The 20,341-nt window shown below is 34.0% G+C and overlaps 1 long non-coding RNA gene across 1 annotated transcript; it reads left to right on the forward strand.

The window, feature by feature from the left end:
• The first annotated feature begins 1,035 nt into the window (after positions 1-1,035).
• On the forward strand, positions 1,036-2,778 carry LOC122308037. Its single transcript, XR_006241897.1, has 3 exons — positions 1,036-1,404; positions 1,823-1,876; positions 2,427-2,778. It is a non-coding gene; the product is annotated as an uncharacterized LOC122308037 (long non-coding RNA).
• Positions 2,779-20,341: the final 17,563 nt, after the last annotated feature.

Here is a 20,341-nt window from a genome sequence, read left to right on the forward strand (position 1 = left end):
ATTTATCATCTGTTGGAGCCTTAGAAAAGAAGAAAAACAAGTGCATAGACTTGGGATGCATTGCTGTTAGTGTTGAGGCCTTAAAATGGATACTGGGGTCCTTTGTGGTGGCTTTCTGCATCATTCCAGTGCTTGTGCATCATCATCGTTGAAAAGAGGAATGTTCGGGAAGGTGAAAATCTTTCTTCTATATTGCATTGTAAAAAATGTTACATAAGGCTTTATTTTATATACACAAAGAATAGAAGTGGGAAAAAGTAAGTTTGTAAGTTGATGAGCAGATAGAACATGTAAAGTACGAATGAGCCCAGCTTGAAATTGATCACAAACGACTAACAAGATAACAGTTAAGTTCAATATGCTTTGTATGTTTATGGAAGATGGGATTTGCTACAATATGGGGTACAAAGATCTTGAAGCAAATGTCGAATCCATATTAGCTTACAGACAGTAGCAGCCATGGAACAAGCCCCATCCAAGAGTGGGTTTGATATACTGAAGAACATGATGGGCTATGTAATAGCCCAAGAAGAAGGAAAAAAAAAAAAAGTGACCCAGCCCATGAGTAATAGCCCAGCCTCTCCAACTTTTCTCTCCCTTCTCGTACCTTTTCATTTCTTCCTGTAATTTCACCTCCCTTCCCAAAAATTCTCTCGTACATCCCCCCTTATCTCATTACCTCATACTTTCCCCTTTATCACATCATCTCTCTCTTTAACCACTGATTCTCTATCTCTCTCTACCTTCTGTATCTTACTCTTCATCTTCAATTCACAAACACAAACCCTCAATATCTTCTCTCTTTAACCAACAACTCTCTCTCTCTCTTGAACTACCATATCTATATCTCAAATTCTCTCTCTCTCTCTCTCTCTCTCTCTCTCTCTCTCTCTCTCTCTCTCTCTCTCTCTCTCTCTCTCTCTCTCTCTCTCTCTCTCTCTATATATATATATATATATATAAGTTATCCCCCAATCATATATACATATATATTTTTTCTCTCTCTCTCTTTAAATAGTAAATAAATTTTCTCTTTATATATCTCTATCTTTATCCACTTACTCTATCTCTCTCCCTCTCTCCCTCTGTCTATATATATATATATATATTCAATTCTCACACACAGTACCGTATACACCTCTCACTCTCTTTTCAGTTATTGCACAGTCGTACCCTTCACCTTCCCCCATCTAGTATATTTCAATTTCTTTTCCCCCACCGTATACACATACATATGTAATTATTCTCTCTCTTTCCATCACTCTCCAAACCATAAATATATAAGTATTTCTCTCTCTCTCTTTAAACAGTACATATACTCTCTCTCTATATATCTCTATCTCGATAACTCTCTCTCACAGCTTCTAGCCTTTGTTGTTTCATCACCCCCGACGACACTTTTAGGTAATTTTTTTTATCCTTGATAATTGATTTATTTACCTAAATTTGTAGATAGAGTTTGTTTATTTTGGAGTTGTGAATTATTGAGAATATACCTATTGGATTACGTTGTTAGGGTATGGAATACGATGTTAATATTCAACTATTGATGGTGGGTATTGCCTAAAATTAATCTAGGTTAAGTCACTGTTTTATGAGTGAGTATAGACGTTATTTATGTTGGGTTATTAAGAGAATAGAGGCATTTTACTTGCTGTCCAGAAGCTTAATTACAACCTAAAAATTTGAGAGTTTTTCTATTTTGAAGGATAATCTTTTAGAACAAGTTTAAACTCATGATTATTAAGGATTGTGGGAAGTTTTAGAGTTGTGAGATAATTTTTAGAATTGAAATTGACGGATTATAATGACCTTGAAATAGGTTCCGAGTGACGTTGGCAAATGAATATCGTGACTATTTTAAGCATAAATTGAGGTAAGTGGCTCTTTAATGGGTTTTTTCAAAAAGAAATGATTGGGTTGTTTGGAATTGTGCACTTTGGTTTTATATTTCAAATTTGAGTAAACTTTGGAATTGTACACATTCATATGCTATTTTTGGCTTGGCTTGTGAGATTTGTGCAAATTTTGTGATGGTTAGAAGAGTTAAAAAATGTTATATGTTTTATCAAATTGAAGGTTAAAGGTGAGCATGCTATTTATTCTTGAGCCCATGATATAAATGTCTTTGTGACATATTCAACCTCCCTTGGTATCTTTGTGGTATATTTGATTCCCATCGCGGCATGATGTCTTCGTGGCATGATATTTTCATGATATATTGGTTATTTCCTATTATCATCTAGCCTTAAATATGATATTTGGCTGAATATAAAAGTTGAGATGAAATTGTATTGCTCACTTTATTTGATTGAGAACTCATTCACTCTCTTATAGTGAAGAAAATTGTCAACTCCCACACCCCCATTAAATTGCTAATTACTGCGTATGTGACAACTCACCATTTCATTTCATAAATTTTTTAGTGTTGTAGAAAGTTCCTCCCTTTGAAGTGATAGCTGTTGAACTAAAGATTCCAGATGGGACTTGGTTTGATCACTTGAGATTGGAAGTTTTGTGGATGGATGGTTTTGTTACTTGGAGATGGTTTTGATTGTACAAAGAGTGTTCTTTTGGTCATACTTTAGTCATTTTACAGTTTTTGTTGGAGTATCTGTTTTGTAAATATTTGAGAAATTAATGGCTCTAGTCGAACTTGTAAATGTGTTGGTGAGAATCATTGTATTATAGTTGTGAATACTTTGGAAGTTATGTATATGATACATGTTGTAAACAGTGAGAAAGTTATAATAATATAGATAAAACTCTGTATGTTTATGGTTTTGGGTTTGCGGCGTTACAAAGGTGGTATCAGAGCTTAGGTCTACGATTCTGTATACACTTAGGAAAGAATGGTGATTTCAGTTGAAGAGTTGGTTAAATTCACCATAGAGTCTAGACTTGATCCTCATTATATTTTGGTTTGGATGCTAATAGACAATGGTAGTTTGGTTGATTGTAGTCTAAAGTTGAGTGAAGGTTGTAGGTATGAGGTCAGTGGAAGATTGTAGAGGTTTGGAGGATGGAATATCAGTAGGATGGAAGATTGCGTGTGTTGGATTTAGATTTCATTCGAAATGTCCAACAAGCTCCTGAGTAATCATCATCAAATATTAGAAAGTATCAATATCCTTCAATAGTAGGGCATGAAAATGGTCCCCAAATGTCTAAATGAACCATTTGAAAATAAGATTTTGAAGTTTGAGAACTATGTGGAAATGGTAAGCATTTTTGCTTGGCTAGAGGACACACAATACATGGTTGAATTTTATTACGTGTAGAAGTAACATGAGTTTTTTTTTTTTTAAAGAAGATAACAGGACCCCCATTTTATTGATAAACCCTCACTTATGGTGGATGAATATCTTATACAAAAAAAGCAAAGCGGTTACAACATCTAAACTTCCAAAACCAAGCTTTTAAAGGGGGAAAAAAAAAAAAAAACCATTACTAGAAACGAAACAAAAATGAAAATATAAAAAGAACCTAAGAATGTTAGAATTAATGTCGGAAGTTGGCAATAACAGCATGATCTAAAGCAAAAAGTCCAACCATATATTTGGGAAGTTAAAAAATAGAAGAGAAACTTATAGTGTTACCTAAAGCTCCATGATTAGTGAGACTACTGCTAAAATATTCCCTTATCTATAAATGTGAGTAATAATAAAAGAAAAAAAAATGATTGAAATGAAAGATATCAACCCAAAGATCAGCATATTTTCAAGGGGAATGAGAATTCCTATTAAACAAATTCACCACAAGTAGAGAATCAGTTTCCACAAGAAGGTCATGAACACTTAATTGATAGCACAAAGTAAGCCTAGTTTTTAAAGCAAAAAAATATACAAAAGTGTTAGTACACATACCAAGATAGCAAGAAAAACTAGCAACAAAAAAGCAATCATGGGACCAAAGAACCCCCCCCCCCCCCTCTCTCCCAAAAAAAAATAGCAAACCCTGGATTACTTGTAGAGGCACCATTGATGTTGAGCTTGAGAGATCCTCAATGAGGGGCTAACCAACGAACAAGGATATGTTTTTTTATTCAAATGGTGGTTAGGGGAATGTGTAAGTGATGAAGGACATAAATATTAGCAAAGGCTACAAAATAGCAAGACTTAATAACCATTTATTGATTTTATGAATAATAGTGCTAGCAGAGGTAAAAGAGTTTTCAAAATGAGATTTATTTCTAACGAGCCAAAGTTTCCAAAAGATAAGGAGAGGAAGAAGGTGACCAATTAAATGGAGCTGATCAGAACCTTTAAAGGGGGACCACCAATGAGTGGCATTAAGTTTCCAACTATGATGGATTGTGTTTGTGTAGCCAAAGATAGTAGAGAAATGTTAGCAAACCTCTTTGGAAAGCTTACAATTGGAGAAGACATGATCAGAGGTATCATCATACCCATATATGCAGTTATTGCATCTAGAAGCCATATGGATCCCACAATGTTGGATCCTATCATCAAAAGGAATGACATTGAATCATAACTTCTATATAAAAATAGAAAATTTAACAGGGATGGATTTATTCCAATTAAAGGGAGATAAAGAAAACGTAGGATAGTTCTTTCTAAGAATATTCCAGACAGATTTGGAGGAAAATATGTCATCTTTGTTGTGCTTCCAAATACGAATATTAGGGCTTTTTTTTTTTTTTGGATAGGGAACAGATTGACCTCATTTACAATGAGTTGGCCAACGACGTTGTGGATCAAATTAAGGTTCCAATCATTTTGAGAACAAACATCTTTGATTTGTAAAGAGGGGTTAGAAATAATGAAAACTTTTTGGACGAGGGAACCATTGCCTACCCAATTGTCATGCCAGAAATTAATAGAGCCATTAAGAATATTCCATTGACTCTCATTGTGAATAATGGAAAGAAATTTGCAAATAGCTAATGAAAGTTTGAGTTAACAAATCTTTAAGCCAATTTATAGTGAAGAGCATCAACAATGTCATGTAAATTTCTAACACCAAGACTACCTTCTGATGAAGAACGACATATGTGATTCCAAGAAATCCAATGTTTCTTATCGTTTCTTATTGTTTCATCAATGTTGCACCAAAAGAAATTAGCAAAGGCTTTGTGAATGGAATCAGTGACTTTTTTAGGAGGGTTGAGGACCAAAAGGATATGAATAGGAATAGAGGAGAGCACGGATTTGATCAAGGTAAGTTTGCCGCCTGTAGAAAGGAGGTAATTATTTCAACCAGCTATCTTTTTACGAATTTTAAGAAGGATAAAATCATAAGTGAATGAAGAAATTTTTTCATAGGAAATGGGAGGGTTAAGGTAAGTGGTAGAGAAGTTTCCTTTATTAAAATCGGTAGTAGAAGCAATAATGTATCTTCTGGACGTAGTGACTTTGTTATGAACTAGGAAGACACTTTTGGAATAGTTGATATTTTGTCTAGAAGAGTCTTTGTAAATAGGAAGGAATTTCATAAGGGTGGAAAGACTGTTTTTATAGCCATTGGTAAAAATCAAAATGTCATCTGCAAAAAGGATATGAGAAATGGGAGTGCAACCCCTAGGGACTGCATAAGGAGTAACATGACCTTCAATCATAAGATGGTGAAGACCTCTACTTAGGGGTTCTTCACTAAGAGTAAAAAGAAGAGGGGATAATTGGTTCCCTTGTCAAAGGCCTTTACTAGAACTAAAATAACCCGAATGAGTACCATTTAAGCAAACAAAAAAGGTAGGATAAGAAAAACATTTCTAAAATAAAGAGACAGCACATTCATTAAAACCAAAGGAAAGGAGTACCATGGGAGAGGTAAATCCAGTTGACCTTGTCAAAGGCTTTAGCCATGCCAACTTTGAGCATAAAATTATTGCCTCTAATGTTTCTAGCAAAACTATAAGTAAGTTCTTGAGCCAACGAAATATTATCAGTAATGACTTTCCTTTCAATAAAAGCATCTTGGTGGGCCAAAATAAGCTTGAGTAAGAAGGTGGCAAGACGAGAAGCCAAAATTTTAGAAAAAAAAAAAATCTTATAAGACACTTGTTAAAGACTAATGGGTCTAAAATTAGAGAAAGTGGAGGGATCGTCTTTCTTAAGAATTAAACAAATGAAAGTATGTTTCAAGGAATGAGGCAAAGGCTCACATCTGAAAAGATCAGTAATCACCTAAAAGAGGTTTGGATGGATAATAGACCAATAAGAAGTGTAAAAAGAAGAAGAGAAGTCATCCGGACCAAGAGCTAAGTTTAAAGAGATGCTATAGACAACATGCTTTACTTCTTCTAACGAAAGAAGTTTGAACATCAAAGTATTATCATCATCAGAAACCAAGTTAGGAATTAAATCAGACAAAAAGGTGGAAGAATGAGTTGAAGAAACAGCTAAGTGATTGTTGAAGAAATCCACAACAGCTGAGTAAATAATTTTATGCTTAGAGGAGGAAGAACCATCGGGGAGAGTAAGGGAGGTAATATAAGCATTTTTCCTCTTGCGAGCAACCGAATTGTCATTCACAAGCTGTTAAGGCTTGTTGACCTTGACTAATAGTTTTCTACATTCATTAACATCATGTCCCTTGATTTTACAATGCTTGCAATAACAAGGACATCTCTTGTACTCAATACATTGCCAATCCATATAATATTTTCTCTAGGAGATGATAAGTCCATTTCTATGCAAATACGGGCAAATGAAGGATGAGTGTGTGTAAGTGTGGGTAAATCAGTAGCAAGAAATTTTCCAAGGGGATGAGCAATAGCCTTATGATAGGGTTTGACATAAAATTCAAAGGCAATAGGGGAAGTCTTACCCATACCGAAGCAATAGGAGATTCCTCCTTTGGTGAAAAATCCAGAGACCATTTGAACAATCTGAACAATGCTCCTTCCATGGTGTGTGTATCTCGAGTCCAAGCTTTGGCCATGTTTTCAGCTGATTGTAATTTTATTAATACATGTCTCGAATCAATAAGCCCCACATTGGAGGATGAACAAGATTCCATTTGCTAGAGATGTGATAATGAATGGCATCCATTTGAGGCCTACCCTTAGATAATTTTGCTATCAATGCGTATTGAAGTGTAGCTTCTGACCATTTAACCACAAGCGGTGTGAAGAATATTGCCAGTTTGCCATTTTTCGTTTGGGCTTGCTTTAACGGTAAAGCGATGTTAGATATTGGGATTGAGGTGAGCTCTAATCGATTAGATTCACCCACAATGACCGTGTAAGACTTAGACGGCGTTTCATGGTTCTTAGGAACATTTTGGTTCTCAAGTGATTTAGGGTTAATATATAGGTGGGTTCTTCATTTAAGAAGAAAAATGGATTACAAGAAACATGGGGATTGAAATCGTGGAAAATAGATGTAAAATTTGGAAATAAAAATAAGATTAAAGTGAAAAGGCAAGAGAAAGTTGGAGGGGATGAAGTCGGCAGTGAGGGTTAACCTCCCAACCCTTCAGAGAGCAAAATGGTAGAATAGTCAACCTCATACCTACAATCAGATTATCATCTCGTTTAGAGAGCAAAAGGTATGAGCAAAAGAGTATGATAGTCATGCAAGTAACCAAGAATTTTTTTGAGGTCAAGATGATTTTCTACTTTTCATATGGTGATGGATCATCAGTTGAAGATAACACTTGATTGAAAATTGCAACTTTCTACTTGGTGCAAAAACCAGGAGAAAATCTATGGAGTTGATAGTTAGGGATGGCAATATATGACATGACTCATGAACTCAACACGAAATTAGTGGGTTTGGATTTGATGTTAACGGGTTCGTGTCAAAACGAGTTGACCTATTAAGACATGATTTATAAACGAGTCAACCTGTTTAATACGAAATCAACCCATTTTGACATGTTTAGAATTTATTTCAAAATTAAAATTTTATTATTGTTAAAATTCTAATATTGGTATTTCCCACTATATTTATGTTTTTACTGTTTTTATTATTGGAATTGTAATTTTAGATCTATGCTCACATTTGTTATTGTATAGCTTGTAATATTGGTTTTATTATATGTTAAAATTTAAAAAATATTGATATATATTTTTTAAGGTATTTTAGTTATTAATAAATATAAATTTAACTTTCACGTAAAATTATATTAATCAAGTCAAATGAGTTATGCATTTTGGTTCAACCTATTTACATGAAACAAACAAGTTTAAATGAGTCATGCTATGTTAACATACTTCTAATTATTAAATGGGTCAAAACTGGTGACACAACACGATATGTTACCTAAATGGATTGGGTTAGAGTTTTGGAGTTTGACACGTTTAACTTAACGAGTTGGATTCAGGTTGACCTATGTAGTTCAATATTCATGACTTGACACGACTCAAAAACACGATTTGTCACCTCTATTGGTAGCATTTGTCAACAATGTGTCCAAGAACTTCACAATGAGAGCAAAGAGGCTTGTCCTTCTTTATGTAAGACTTGGTAGAACGAGATACATCAGCACTTGATAAGAAAGCAATAGGTCCAGTAGAAGAGAAATTAAAGGATCCTATTTCTCTTTGACTCTCTTCTTGCAGCAAAAGCAAGAAAACCTTGTTGATAATTGGTAATGGATCCATCATCAATAGTTGACCACAGACATGAAAAAAACTATCATTTAATTCCATCAGAAATTGAAGAATGCATTGCTGTTGTTGGTAGGAAATCAAGGTGCTTAAAGCTCCACAAGTACAGTTCAGGAATGGATAGTAATTTTGGAGGTCATCCCAAAGGGCCTTTCAGATGAGTGTAATACACACTCACAAAAAGTTGGTCTTGGGATAAAGAAGAAATGGCTTGTTGCAAATGAAAAATTTGTGGTCCATTACGTTTACTGAAACACTCTTTCAAAGCATGCCTCATTTCATATGCATAACTAGCACAAATCACACTATAAGCAATTTTTTTGGAAATAAAGTTCAAGATCAAGGAAAGAATCATATTGTTGTAGTGATTCCAAGTAGTGAACAAAGGATCATCTGAACCAGAAGGTTGTGAAATGGTGCCATTAGCAAATCCAACTTTATTCTTGGTTGTTAACACTATCATCCTTGAGCAACTCCAACTGTGATCATTATCACCTGTTAGGGGCTGTGTAATAAGGATAAATCCAGAATTGTCACTATGGTGGAGATAATAAGGACTAGAAATGTCCTCTATAACAATGGCAGCGGCAGGAACATTGGTTGAATGAGGATAAGAATCACAACCATTAGGGACTAATCTGATACCATGAAAAGAGGAAGGTTCGGGAAGGTGAAAAAGTTTCTTTTGTAGTGCATTGCAAAGAATGTTACATAAGGCTCTGTTTTATATACACAATGACCAAATGCAGGAAAAAAGAATTACAAATATTTATCTAACTTCTATAAAAAGAATTAAAAATATTTAACTAACTTCTATATTGTTAACTAATTACATTAATTACAATTTCTACAGTTAATAGTTTCCAAGTCCTTGCCTAAGCACAAGTCCAACCCTCCCCCTCCTGACAACTACTTTGCTGCTCTCCCCAAAGCCCTCCTCTTCTTGAATGCCCAACAATGTAAGTTATTAATTCTTTTTCTCCATATGCATGGCTTCAAGGTTATTTTGTTATAAGAGTACATGTACTTTTTACATATCTGTGAAAAGCAAGGGCCTGATTCATCAGCTTAATTTGTGTGATCTATTGGCTTCATGATCCATAAATCCTATCCCTTGCATGTAGGAGTTATAATTTGAATGTCTTTAATGGAGCTCCAATCTTGGTATCAACATGCATATGTCATGATCATCTCTTCCTAAATGAGCGTTGGCTTTGGTTATATATGCAGGAATCAAGTAAAATTTGGCCAAGTTTGACCCTCTTATGCTGCTGAGCAAAAATACATATTAATATTTGTTTAGAACCCTCTAGCCTCATCACCTTGGAAGTCATGATCTGTAGATGCAATAATCCCCCTATGGTGTGAATTTTTGTTTCTTTGTCCTTTTAATTTTTGCTTTTCAGCTTTCTATGTGTACAAAAACATATGTTATGTGATTCCCAACAGATTTATAAATACAAACATTCTTAGACATTTTCAATTTTATTTAGATTATATCAAGTACCTCGTGGAGAAGGATGGTGGTGCAAGGAATAAGGTAAAAGTGGGTGCTTGATGTGTGAAGAAAGAGAGTCGGCGTGAAGTGAATGGGAAATTAAGAAGTGTCATGCAAGAGAAGACTTATGTCAGTCCTAAACAGCATCGTTTAATAATAGTAATAACAACGTCATATGTAAGCCTTAAACAACAAAGTTTCATTTAATGCTTTTAGTTACCTATATCTAAAACACTGCGTTTTGACAATTATTTCTATTGTATTAGAGGGTAATGTAGTAATCTACTTATTAGTTTGTTAGTAGTCAAAAGGGAATTAAGTACTAGGATGGGGGAAAACGGAGGGCATGCTGAATCTTGTTGATGAATTGAATTGTTTGGAGGATTTGGATTTGCCTCAAACCAACCCAAAATATTAATACTATTACAGTGAAGTTCTTCCATCGTCTTCTTCTCCATTTCATAGTTATATTTTACATTACTATAGTGAGGTTCCTAACAAGTGGTATCTTAGAGCCCTTTGATCCAAATGGCAAAGAGCACCAGATCTAAACAAGGGGCCAAGCAGCATAAATTTGAAGAATGGAAACATGTTGTTGAACCCAAGATTTCAAGTTTTGTGTAATTATATATTTACACATGGATTTTGATGATAACAAATGAATTCAAAGAATAAAGAAGTCTCAAGCTCAAGTTATCTACACAATGGAGTCAAGCACATCAAAGAAACAAGCATGAGCAAGAAGGGAACAAGTTCACATTAAAATTATAGAGTAATGTTGTAAATCTCTTCAAAATTCAAAATTATGATTAATGCTCAAAATTAATATTTTATCATAAAGTATTAAAATACATTTTCCACATATGCATGAATATTTTTGAAAATTAAATTTGAAAATTTTGAAAGATGATTGATTGTCATCTTTTGTATGTGCATGCCTTGATTAAAGGGTTGAACTTTGAAAATATTAAAGATGATTGATTGTCATCTTTCACATGTGCATGTTTTATTTGAATATTTTTAAAAGTGATTGATGCTTTTTTAGACTTATACAAAAGGTATATGATTTTGTTTGAAAAATTTGAAAAGTAAAGTGTGCTCATTTTGTCATATACAAAAAGTAAAAGATTAGGTTTGAATTTTTTGAAAAGGAAAGTGTGCTCATTTTGTCATATGCCAAAAGTAAAAGATTAGATTTGATTTTTTTTTGAAAAAGTGAATGATGTTGTCTTTGACAATTGAAAAAGAAGAACTTTTTATTTGAATTTTTTGAAAAAGTAAATGATGTTGTCTTTGACATGTGAATCTTTTTAAATTTGAATATGAAGTCTCATACGCCTATAAATAGATCATTTGAGAGCTTCACATTTACAACACCAAGAGCATACAACATTCATTCAAAGCTTTCATTCTCTCTTCTCTAAACATTGAGCCTTAATCCTTGTTCATTTTGAGAGATATAGTTTGCGCTGTATTGTTCTTATTTCACTCATTGAGGAATGTTTTCTGATAACCTACCCACTATCAGCTCTTGTATCAGAAAAAGGGTGTGTATAACCCTTGTGTGTGTAGAAAGTATTCTACACGGGGAATAGTTGAATCACCACGTGTAAGGTGATTGCAAGTGTAGAGGGTGTTCTACACGGATCCTTTGTAGCGGTGTTGTTCAAAGGTGTAATAGGTTTCTATCTCCACCTGAAGGAGGTTGAATAGTGAATTTGGGAATCCTCAAGGGGTAGCTTGAGGTGAGGACGTAGGCAGTGGGGCCGAACCTCGTTAACATATTGAGTTTGCTTCTCTCTTACCCTTACTCTTTATATTTATTGTTATTTCATATTTTGTTTATATTTTATATTATATATTTGATTTATAATTGTTATTTTTTTAATACAACTCAATTCACCCCCCTTCTTGTGTTAGTCATCTGGGCAACAATTGGTATCATAGCTAAGAGTTCTATTATAAGACTAACTATCTTTTGAGTTAAGATCTTATGGCTAACATTTCAGTTTCGTTTGGTGAAGGTCAATCTAGAAGTCGACCTCCACTCTTTTGTGGAGATAATTACTCATTCTGGAAAGTTAGAATGAGAATATTCCTTCAGGCTCAAGGTCGAGAAATCTGAAAATGTATTGTAAATGGACCTTATATTCCAACAAAAGTGGTTGATGGAGTAAAGGTCAAAAAGGAAGAAGAAGAATTTGATCGTGAAGACGATAGACTTTATACTTTGAATTTAACTGCTATGAATTTATTATTTAATGCTCTCAATGGAAATGAGTTTAATAGAATAATGACTTGTGTTACGGCAAAAGAAATTTGGGAGAACTTGGAAGTTACTTATGAAGGAACTTCGCAAGTCAAGGAATCAAAAATTTATATTCTTACTCATGAATATGAAATGTTTAAGATGAATGATGATGAATCTATTTCTAGTATGCACACTCGTTTTACTAACATCATAAACAGCTTGACAGCTCTTGGCAAAGTTTATTCCAAGGTGGAGATAGTAAGAAAAATTCTCAACTCTCCACCAAAACGCTGGGAATCAAAAGTGACAGCGATTCTTGAAGCTAAAGACCTCAAGAAGCTCGAAGTCAATGAACTCATCGGGTCAGTTATCACCCATGAGTACACATTGAAAAGAGGAGAAGAAGAAGGAAAGCCAAAGAAGAGCTTATCACTTAAAGCTGTTCCTCATGAAAGTGAAAGTGATGAAGATGAGGAAAATGAAAATAAAGATGAAGAAGTTGCGATGATAACAAGAAGAATTCAGAGGTTCTTGAAGAAAAATAGAACTCCTCCAAGGAAATCTTTCAAAAAGTTTTCCAAGAAAGATTCAGGTAAAAATGACACTTTAATTTGTTATAAATGCAATAAACCTGGTCATATCAAACCAGATTGTCCTCTGCTAAAGAAAGATCGAAACAAGGGCAAAAAAGTAATGAAAGCTACATGGGATGATGATTCAAGTAGTTCAGATAGTGAAGCAAGCAATGAAGAATCAGCAAATCTTTGTCTTATGGCTAAAGATGACATTGAGGTAACAAATCTTGATAATATTAAAGATCCTTCATATGAAGAATTGTAAAATGTTTTAGAAGATATATATGAGGAATTTGAAAAATTGGGTATCAAGTATACTGCTTTGAAAAAGAAAAATTCTTCTTTAACAAACGAAATTGAAATTTTAAGAAAAGAAACTATCATTTTGAAAGATGAAAATCTTGAATTAAATAAGAAGAAAACCGATTTAGAAAATATTGTTGAAAACTTTACAAATGGAAAAAGAAATTTTGAAAAACTTCTTGGTAGTCAAAGATGTGTTTTTGACAAGGCAGGTTTGGGATATATGTCAAAACAAAAATACAAACCTTATAAAAATTTCTTTGATAATCATTCTACATCAAAGACTAATATTCAAAATTCTTTTCATAAAAATAATTTTGTCAAAAAAGGATATTATTATAATCATTCAAGTTTTTCATATATGTCACATGCTATTTGCAATTTTTGTAATAGAAATAGTCATAATTATCATACTTGTCCTATTAGAAGAAATCATACAATGACTATTAGGGCCATATGAGTACCTAAAAATCTTGTTTCTTCTAATACTAATAAATAAATGACCCAAAGAACTTGGGTACCAAGAAAAATCATTTTAATTGTTTTTATAGGTATGCATGAAGTCTTCCACAAGCAAAAACAAATGGTTTTTAGATAGTGGATGTTCAAGACACATGACGGGAGACAAGATTAAGTTCTTTGATCTTAGATCTAAAGAAGAAGGACATGTGACATTTGGAGACAACTCGAAAGGGAAGATCGTGGGAATAGGTAAAATTGGTAATGAATCTTCTCTCATAATTGAAGATGTTCTACTTGTTGAAAGTCTAAAACATAATCTTTTGAGCATAAGTCAATTATGTGATAAAGGATTTACAGTTACTTTCAAAATGGATAAGTGCATTATTTTGAATGATCATGATTGTAATATTTATTTTATTGCTTTTAGAAACAATAATGTTTATACAATTGATTTTGAAGAAATTACCTCACAAGATGCTATTTGCTTTTCAGTTCAAAATGAAACTAATTGGTTATGGCATAGAAGATTAGGTCATGCCAACATGGAACTTATTTCCAAACTTTCAAAAAATGATCTTGTGAGAGGTTTACCAAAAACATATTTTCTTAAAGACAAAATTTATGATGTATGTCAATTTGGTAAACAAACAAAAACTTCTTTTAAAACTAAGAAATATATTTCCACTACTAGACCATTGCAACTGATACACATGGATCTTTTTGGACCAAATAGAGTTACAAGTCTATGAGGAAAATATTATGCATTTGTTATTGTTGATGATTTCTCTAGATATACTTGGGTCATCTTTCTTGCTCATAAAGATGAGGCACATAATGCCTTTACCAAGTTATGCAAGAGAATTCAAAATGAAAAGGGTTATACTATTTCAAGTATCCGAAGTGATAGGGGAAAAGAGTTTGTTAATAAAAATATTGAAACATTTTGTGATGAAAACGGTTTTGTGCATAATTTTTCTGCTCCTCGAACTCCTCAACAAAATGGGGTAGTAGAGAGGAAAAATAAATCTCTTCAAGAGATGGCAAGAACAATGCTCAATGAGAACAACTTGCCTAGTTATTTTTGGGCCGAAGCGGTAAATACTGCATGTTATGTTATAAATAGAGTTATTCTAAGGTCTAAGTTAGATAAAACCCCCTATGAGCTTTGGAATGAGAAAAAGCTCAACATTGGTTACTTTCATGTATTTGGATGCAAAATGTTTTATTTTGAATGACAGGGATAATTTAGGCAAATTTGATGCAAAATCTGATGAAAGTATCTTTCTTGGGTATTCTACTAATAATAAAACTTATAGAGTATTCAATAAAAAGACTTTGACTGTACAAGAATCTATGCATGTAGTATTTGATAAATCTAATTCTTCACTCTCCAAAAAATCTATTGATGAAGAAACAGGAGGTATAAATAATACGGAAAGTCTCAATCTCAACAAAGAGAAAACAATAGAGGAAGTTCAACATGGAGCCATCAAAAAAGATCATCAAAATTTAATACAAGATGCAACCAAACAGTGGAAATTTGTGAAAGATCATCCAATGGAACAAATTTTGGGAGAACCTTCACAAGGTGTAAGCACTCGATCATCTCTTAGAAATATTTGCAATCATACTGCTTTTCTATCTCAAATTGAACCCAAAAATATTGATGATTCACTTTTTGATGAATCTTGGATTCTAGCTATGTAAGAAGAGTTAAATCAATTTGAAAGAAATGATGTTTGGACACTTGTTCCTAGACCCAAAAATCATACTATTATTGGAACAAAATGGGTTTTTAGAAACAAGAAAGATGAGTCCAGAGTCATTACTAGAAATAAGGCTCGACTTGTAGCCCAAGGTTTTAATCAAGAAGAATGAATCGATTATGATGAGACATATGCACCTGTCGCAAGATTAGAAGCTATTCGAATAATACTTGCATATGCTTGTTATAAAGATTTCAAACTTTTTCAAATGGATGTTAAAAGTGTTTTCTTAAATGGTTTTATAAATGAAGAGGTATATGTTGAGCAACCTCTAGGTTTTGAAAATCATATTTCCCCAAATCATGTTTTCAAACTTACAAAATCACTATATGGACTTAAACAAGCTCCTAGAGCTTGGTACGAAAGACTTAGTAGTTTCTTGATTGAAAAGGGTTTTTCAAGAGGAAAAATCGACACAACTCTTTTCATTAAATATGAAAATGATGATATTCTTTTGATTCAGATTTATGTTGATGATATAATATTCGGTGCTACTAATGAAAATATGTGTCAAGTTTTTGCTAAGACTATGCAGGAAGAATTTGAGATGAGCATGATGGGAGAACTTACATTCTTTCTCGGATTGTAAATTAAGCAAGCAAAAAGTAGGACATTCATCAATCAATCAAAATATATTAAGGAATTACTGAAGAAGTTTGGGATGGAAAATGCTAAAGAAATTGGAACACCAATGAGCCCATCAACTAAACTTGATAAAGATGAATCCGGTAAACCAGTTGACTCGAAGATATATCAAGGTATGATTGGTAGCTTATTATATTTAACAGCCAGTAGACCAGATATTATGTTTAGTGTGTGCTTATGTGCACGCTTTCAATCATCTCCAAAAGAATCACATTTAATTGCAGTTAAGCGCATTCTTAGATATCTTAGTGGTACAATTAACATAGGGTTATGCCTAAGCACACATATTTCGATCTAATCAGCTACACAGATGCAGATTATGCTGGCTGTAAAATAGATCGAAAAAGCACTAGTGGAGCATGCCATTTCTTAGGTCATGCATTAGTTTTCTGGTTTAGTAAAAAACAAAATTCTGTTACACTATCTACTGCTGAGGCAGAATATGTTATTGCGGGTAGTTGTTGTGCTCAAGTTCTCTACATGAAGCAACAACTTGAAGATTTTAAACTCAAGTATAATCACATTCCAATCAAATGTGATAATACAAGTGCTATAAATCTTTCAAAGAACCCAATACAACATTCTAGAACTAAGCATATTGAAATAAGGTATCATTTTCTTCGAGATCATGTGCAGAAAGGCGATATAATATTAGAGTTCACAAACACACACGATCAGTTAGCAGATATTTTCACAAAACCTTTACCAGAATATAGATTATGTATGATCAGAAGAGAAATAGATAGGGGTGAAAACCGACATATCGGTTTCGATTTTGGACAAAAACCGAAACCGCACCGATGGGTGAAAATATTGAAAATCTCGACCGAAACCGGCCGGAGAATGGGAGGAAACCGTCGTCCTCGGTCTCGGCGTAACTCCGGTCGGTTCGTCGGCGTCGTCGGTTGCTGAGGGAGAGAGAGCGAGAGACGGCGATGAAGCCGCGGTGACTGAGATTTTTGAGAGAGAGAGAGAGAGAGAGAGAGAGAGAGAGAGAGATAGAGAGAAAGCGAGAGAGACTGAGAGAGAGGAGGGGGGCGACGGAGCTGGCCTTGCGTGTGCCTTGAGAGAGAGAGAAAGCGAGAGAGAGAGGAGGGGGGCGGCGGCCGGTCTGATGGATGTGTTAAAGAAGTTGAAGAAGAGAAACGGGGAAGAAGAGAAAGGGGACAGGCGCTGTGTTAACCCTAGGGTTAAACGGCGCCGTTCCTTTTATTATTTTTTTCAACTACTGAGTCCTAAAACGACGCCGTTTCACTTAAGTTTAAGTTAAACGGCGTCGTTCCATAAGTGATGTTTTTAATGCACAGGCTTTAAACGGCGCCGTTCCACTTAAATGAGTGAAATGGCGCCGTTTAGATAAGTAATATTTTCAAAAAAAATATAAATAATATAGTCGGCCGGTTCAGCGGTTTTTCCCTGGGCGAACCGCGAACCGAACCGGCCGACGTCAGTTTGGCTTAAATCCTACTGCCGGCCGACCGATTCTCTGACGGTTTCGACCGGTTCCATGCGGCGGCGGCCGGTCTGATCGGTTCCGACCGGTTTGTCGGTTTTCTGTACAGCCCTAGAAATAGGTATGATGCATACTATGAATATCTCTTAAAAGGTAGACCAGAGTCAATAAAAATAGAGATAGATTTTTTAAATACTTTTACATAAACTTGAGATTCTTAGCCTCATGTTTGGGACGCTCATTCTCTTCATACAATATCATGTCATTCTTATCCATGGGAACCGGCAAGCGGAATGAAGAATCTAATAAAGATTTCAACTGTTTATTCTTCTGTCGAATGATTCCTTCCCTTGTATGAGACTCTTGAACAATTCGTTGAAGCACAACAATTTGTTCTTTGAGCTTTTCAACTTCATGATTTTTGACTTGTAGTCGCTGAGAAAAAGCAACAATAGAGGAAGAGTAGCGAGTCCCAAGACTCACCAAGTCATAAATAGCATCAGAATCTGACTTATTAGTCAGATTATTATTTTCCTGCTGCAACATGGCACCAATGGCAGCTGCAGAAAGGACAGGAGGTTGAGATGCAGAATGCCTCATGGATGGATCTAGAGAAATGTTAGAAGAATGAGCTATTGAGAAAAGAATAAAAGGCTTAAAACGAGAATATTGAAGGAATGCAGATGAGTTATAGAGATGAGATGAAAACTTGATGCGGATTGGATGAACTTCAGGATTGATTTTATAGAGATAGCATAAAGAATAAGACAAGCTATCATCCAAGTCAAAGAGCAATGTATTTTTTTTTCGATCGGTGAAAATGACATTTTTTAGAAATTCGGAGCCTTCAATCTCGTTTGTCAACAACATCAGACGATTTTTTCAAATCTCTATCCGCACTTGTCGGGTCACGGACGGATGAAATTTATTTATTTATCTACAGTGTCTACTAACGCACAGTTTTTTTCAGGTCCATTTACTTGCTGCGAATCCTTTTTAATGATGCCAAAAGGGGGAGAAGTGTTAGACTAGAACATTAACATTGTTTGAATTGCTAAACTTATTATATATACTTGGAATTATATTTATACTTTTTCTTGAAAAACTAACGCACATTCTCAGGGGGAGCTTAAGTATTAATACAGGTTTCAGGTTCTATCAAGTATTTGTCATCATCAAAAAGGGGGAGATTGTTGAACCCAAGATTTTAAGTTTTGTGTAATTATATATTTACACATGGATTTTGATGATAACAAATGAATTCAAAGAATAAAGAAATCTCAAACTCAAGTTGTCTACACAATGGAGTAAAGCACATCAAGGAAACAAGCATGAGCAAGAAGGGAACAAGTTCACATTAAAATTATAGAGTAATGTTGTAAATCTCTTCAAAATTTGAAATTAGGATTAATGCTCAAAATTAATATTTTATCATAAAGCATTAAAATACATTTTCCACATATGCATGAATATTTTTGAAAATTAAATTTGAAAGTTTTGAAAGATGATTGATTGTCATCTTTTGCATGTGCATGCCTTGATTAAAGGGTTGAACTTTGAAAATATTAAAGATGATTGATTGTCATCTTTCACATGTGCATGTTTTATTTGAATATTTTCAAAAGTGATTGATGCTTTTTTAGACTTATACAAAAAGTAGATGATTTTGTTTAAAAAATTTGAAAAGTAAAGTGTGCTCATTTTGTCATATACAAAAAGTAAAAGATTAGGTTTGAATTTTTTAAAAAGGAAAGTGTGCTCATTTTGTCATATGCCAAAAGTAAAAGATTAGGTTTGATTTTTGTTTGAAAAAGTGAATGATGTTGTCTTTGACAATTGAAAAAGAAGAATCTTTTATTTGAATTTTTTGAAAAAGTGAATGATGTTGTCTTTGACATGTGAATCTTTTTAAATTTGAATATGAAGTCTCATATGCCTATAAATAGATCATTTGAGAGCTTCACATTTACAACACCAAGAGCATACAACATTCATTTAAAGCTTTCATTCTCTCTTCTCTAAGCATTGAGCCTTAATCCTTGTTCATTTTGAGAGATATAGTTTGCGCAGTATTGTTCTTATTTCACTCATTGAGGAGTGTTTTCTGATAACCTACCCACTATCAGCTCTTGTATCAGAAAAAGGGTGTGTATAACCCTTGTGTGTGTAGAAAGTATTCTACACGGGGAATAGTTGAATCACCACGTGAAAGGTGATTGCAAGTGTAGAGGGTGTTCTACACGGATCCTTTGTAGCGGTGTTGTTCAAAGGTGTAATAGGTTTCTATCTCCACCTGAAGGAGGTTGAATAGTGAATTTGGGAATCCTCAAGGGGTAGCTTGAGGCAAGGACGTAGGCAGTGGGGCCGAACCTCGTTAACATACTGAGTTTGCTTCTCTCTTACCCTTACTCTTTATATTTATTGTTATTTCATATTTTGTTTATATTTTATATTATATATTTGATTTATAATTATTATTTTTTTTAATACAACTCAATTCACCCCCCCTCTTGTGTTAGTCATCTGGGCAACAAATGTCATCCAGCAACTCATAGAGCTTTAGATCATATCACAAACATGTTATTCATGCTATTTGAACACTAGAATTTGCTACAAGCCCTACTGAGATCTTGAGGTAAATGACCCTAGAAGAGCATTAACAATAGGTGTTAAATTAGATTTTCCACAGTTTGATGGTGACAACCCAGCATGTTGGGTATTTAAAGCAAACCATTATTTTGAATTTCATCAAACACATCCAACACAACTTTTATTAATGGCTTTATACCACATGCATAGGGAGGCACTTATCA

Source organism: Carya illinoinensis, chromosome 4 (genome assembly GCF_018687715.1).
Source record: "Carya illinoinensis cultivar Pawnee chromosome 4, C.illinoinensisPawnee_v1, whole genome shotgun sequence".
NCBI lineage: Eukaryota > Viridiplantae > Streptophyta > Magnoliopsida > Fagales > Juglandaceae > Carya > Carya illinoinensis.